This window comes from Osmerus mordax, chromosome 11, assembly GCF_038355195.1.
Source record: "Osmerus mordax isolate fOsmMor3 chromosome 11, fOsmMor3.pri, whole genome shotgun sequence".
In the NCBI taxonomy this organism is placed as follows: domain Eukaryota; kingdom Metazoa; phylum Chordata; class Actinopteri; order Osmeriformes; family Osmeridae; genus Osmerus; species Osmerus mordax.
This window is the reverse complement of record NC_090060.1, coordinates 8,955,802-8,960,618: the sequence shown is the minus strand read 5'-3', so window position 1 is coordinate 8,960,618 and position 4,817 is coordinate 8,955,802.

Genomic DNA, 4,817 nt, shown 5'->3' with positions numbered 1-4,817 from the left:
GTAGTGTGCACAGAAAAGACCACCCCCCTTCTCTCTCGCTCTCTCTCTCCCTATCTCTCTCTTTCTCTGAGAAATGACAGTCCAGGATAGTAGTCTGGTGTTGCCATGGAGACCAGAAAGCAGTTATTTTTCAGGAACCTCTCCTCTCTCCTTTCCTCTCCTGCACTCTCCTTCACATTGTTACTTTCATTGTATCAGTGTTCCTCCTGTGTTCTCCCTGCTCCTGCACCAAAGCCATGGGATTAGGAGCAGGGGCAGAGGAGAAGGTATGGGAGATTTAAGCTTATTAGTGTCTGAGCCGTGATGGGGAGTTTCTGGGGATGTACAGAAGACATCAAAAGATGTCTTAATCTGTCAGTAGACAGGCCAGCTACGCCGTCTTTATACAGCTGACTGACAGCATGCCAGAGCATGCTCCCCTCTCCTCCTCTCCTCCCCTCTCCTCCTCTCCTCCCCTCTCCTCCTCTCTGCCCCTCTCATCCTCTCTGCTCCTCTCTCCTCCTCTCTGCTCCTCTCTCCTCCTCTCCTCCTCTCTGCTCCTCTCTCCTCCTCTCGGCCCCTCTCCTCCTCTCCCCTCCTCTCTGCCCCTCTCCTCCTCTCTGCCCCTCTCTCCTCCTCTCTGCCCCTCTCCTCCTCTCTCCTCCTCTCTGCCCCTCTCCTCCTCTCTGCCCCTCTCCTCCTCTCTGCTCCTCTCTCCTCCTCTCTTATTCTCTCTAGTCCTCTCTGCTTCACTATGCTCTCCTTCACTTCTTTCTGTTTCACTCTGTTCTTCTCTGCTTCCCTCTGCTTGTGTGAGTTTGTGGTTTTTAGTGTGCATGTGTGTGTGTGTTTGTGTGTGTAGGGTAATACGTAAGCCATGCTCTGATACCAGCAGTAAAGAGGAAATTGCAGAAACTATCAAGATATCTCATCCTCTCCCTTTCTTCTCTCTCCCCCTCTCCCCTCTCTCAGTGTGTGTGTGTGTGCGCACGGGCCTGTATGTCGGATGTGTGTATAGTGTGCGTTCATTACAGCTGATTATTCCATGTGATGATTGAACGCAACGACAACATAAACATTTCCTTGGATGTAGATAAAGGAAAGACGTTGTCCCTCCAAATGCCCCCCACACAGCTGCTCCACCACCCCACAGGACACTGATATGTCTGTAATTGTACTTGTGTCACATTCTAACATTCTTCACATTAGACTGAGCACAGCCAGGACAGACAGAGAGAAAGAGAGAGAGAGAGAGAGAGAAAGAAAGAAGTCAGTGTGTGTGGGACATTGCTGAGTGCAGTGAGCTGATGGCATCTGAAGCCAATTAGCATTGGGAGAGTAAATTCCGGAACTGGCTGACCAATATAAACACTCTGCAGGAACTAGAGTGGACGGCGGGGGGGAAGGTGGAGGGCAGGTGGAGGGCAGGTGGAGGGAGCATGGGGGTAGGTGGAGGTGAAGGGCAGGTGGGGGCCGGTGGAGGGTGGGGGAAGATGGAGGGCAGATGGAATCAAGTGGAGGAGGAGGACTGGTGGAAGAAGAGTGCAGCTTGAGGGTAGGTGGAGGTAGAGGGCAGGTGGAGGACCATCTTGTATCTGTGCCCAGGTCCGTCCTGGCTGAGCTCCACACAGCACAAAGACCCAACATTCCTGGTGTCTGCCGCTAATCCCCCGTCAGTTCACGTTAGCGCCGCGCCACAACCCCTGAGGAAGTGAAGAATCCTAGAACTCCCAGAATCACTTTGGAGAGAAGACCACTGGTGCTGGAACCCTTTTTCTACGTGTGTGTGTAAATGCGTATATATTGTATGTGTGCACGTTTGTGTGTGTGTGTGTATGCTATGCTAGTTGAGGGAACATCCTTTCCATCGGGAGCCTCATTATCACCTCAGTGTTATCTTTCTCTGTTTTCATCCAGAAGGCAGGTCGCACGCCTGTGATAGAGATAGAGAGAGAGAAACAGAAAGAGGGTGAGAGACAGGGAGATAGACAATCCGTCCATCCTCTCATCCATCGTGTCTGTCTGCATGTCCAGCAACAGCATCCTCTGTGAGAGAGGAAAGCAGCAGAATGGCCTGCTCTGTTCCCCTATCGCTCATCTCCGCCCCACCGCTACCTGCTCCAGCAGCCCCGGGCGAGATGGGCGGAGGGAGAGGGGACAGGGGAGAGAGGAGAGAGGGAGAGGAGGGGGGAGAGAGAAGAGGAGATGGGGAGAGAGGAGACAGGGAGAGGGGAGATGGGGAGAGAGGAGAGAGGGAGAGGAGGGGGGAGAGAGGAGAGAGGGAGAGGAGGGTGGAGAGAGAAGAGGAGGAAGGGAGAGGGGAGACAGGGAGAGAGGAGATGGGGAGAGGGGAGACAGGGAGAGGGGAGATGGGGAGAGGGGAGACAGGGAGAGGGGTGATGGGGAGAGGGGAGACAGGGAGAGGGGAGAGAAGGAGAGAGGACAAAGCAGGGCGTGGAGAAAGAGAACACAGTATCTGTTGTGTATTAGAGGAGGCTTTGGCACAAACAGAGGCTGCTCTGTAAGATTATCTCCACCCCTTCTACCCCACCCCTCCTCCACCCCGAGCCTACCCCCGAGCCTGAGTGCTCCCATTGTCCTCCCTGAGCTGTACACATGGAGAATCACACAACTACACCTGGAGGAGAAGAGAGGAGAAGAAGAGTGAGGAGAGCTCTCGTTCTGGCCCTCTGCTGTTTGGCATCAGCTCTTTGACTTTCTACGCTGACCATCCAGAAAAGAGGAAGAAAAGGGAGGAGGAGAGGTGAGGAGAGGAGGGGAGGAGGAAAGTGGGGAAGTGGAAGAAGGGTAGGAGGGGAGAAGTGTAGGGAGGGGAATTCCACTAAATGGAGCTAGTTCCTAGAATGGTGGTGGTGGGTGGGGGGGGGTTGGCTTTTCTCTTTGAACAACCTGATCTCTTTAAGAAGTAGAGAGAGAGAGAGAGAGAGAGAGAGAGAGAGAGAGAGAGAGAGACAGTGAGAGAGAGAAAATGAAAGAGAGAGTATTGTCAGAAGGAGAGTCAGGACCAGCCCCCTCTCCTGTCCCACCCCCTCTATCTTTTCCCGCCTCCTGCCCCGCCCTTCATCTCATGCACTGCCCGTCTCCTACCCTGCCCCCCAATCTCTTATCATGCCCCCTGTCTTCTCTCCAGCCTGTCTTCTACCTTGTCTCCAGCCCGGCCCTCTGTCTCCTGCTGGACTCCTGCCCCCTGTCTCCTGTCTGGTATCCGTCCTCCTGACTCCTTCCCCCTGTCTCCTACTCCTGCCCCCCGTCTCCTTCTCCTGCCCCCTGTCTCCTACTCCTGCCCCCTGTCTCCTACTCCTGCCACCTGTCTCCTACTCCGCACCCTGTCTCCCTGCTAAACAATAGCAGCTCCTTGTTGGGAACCTGAATCTGGCAGTGAACAGTTTTGTAACGGATCTTAACGGAAGGTTCTAGAACAATGGCCCGAGAACTGTGGAACAGGCTAGAGAACAAACCCTGCTTTTGTCATGAGCTGGGGGGCAGAGGAAGTGACAATATCCGCAGTGTCTGTCCATCATGACACACAAACACACACACAGACACACACAGACCTGTGAATGGGTAGTGACCTCCCTGGGTACTCTCAACAGTTTAACTGGAAACCCGATGCGACTTAGTTCTACTGTCAGTAAAACTATCACCTCTTCCCAGTCAATGCACACTGCATCTATTGGTCATGGTCCAGGTTAGAAATGAACCACTAAGAATGCTGTAAGCATGTCTGAGAACATGTAGATAGAGAAATGGAAACATATTTATGGAGAAAAAGAGAGAGAAAGAAAGATAAAGTTAAATAGGAAAGTAACACATCTCGAAACTTGGCCAACTAACCAGGTAGTATTGATATCAGACAACATGACTGGTGGGATCTACTACAAGAGAGAAACTTCTGTTTTCTAAAGTTTCTGTTCATCCAGGTAGTCTTGTTGCTAGGAGTGCAGCAGTACACATTGCACCGATTGGCCAGGAGAATCTGCTTGTTGGTCCAATCAGAGGCCATACACTGGCAGGACAGTAATAGCCAATCTAATATAGTTAACATGGCAGGCAAGACTACATTTGGTGTCCGTGTTTGTGTGTCTTGTGTGACCATCCATGGTGTGTGTATGCATCATTTGTGTGAATGTGTGAGATGTTTGTACACGTGTGTAACTGTATCCAGGTAGCCAGGGAATTACTGAAAGCCAGCACAGAGCAGTTCATCCTCTCTCAGCTGGACGAGGCCTCTGGGGGCCTGAGCAGAAACACAGTTATTGAACCTGAACAGAAGAACACTGGAGCCCAAACAGAAGACAGCTGTACCTGCACGCTCCAGATCCTTGTGTGATCACATCCCACTGACACCACAGTGTCTCCACAAGTGCCATGATCAGTAAACAGGAAGTGAAATGCCACCTCACAGAGGTCACTGTGTAACAGCAGGAAGTCTCCTCCATTGGGAGGAGCCAGTAGTGCCTCAAGGTGGCCGGGGTTGGGACTGTCATATTGCCGTCTCAGTCAGTCCTCCTGACAACCCTCCCGCTCTCCCTCCCTCTCCTCTCTTTGGATGAGTAAACTTATATGAGTAACATCAGCATCACTGTTTATATTTCAAATAAATAAATCAATACCTTCTAGGAAACAAGGGATGTTTGGCTGGACTGGAACACAGGGTCCCCCTAGTGGCAGGAATCAGCAGCTACCAGTCTGCCCAGCTGAACTACATGATAAAAGATTCAGAGCAGGGGAGAAAGAGCAGTGGAGAGGAGACTGAGAGGCAGGACCAGGAGAGTAACTGAAAGAGAGATTGAAGGCAGGTAGTACCCGAGGCAGTG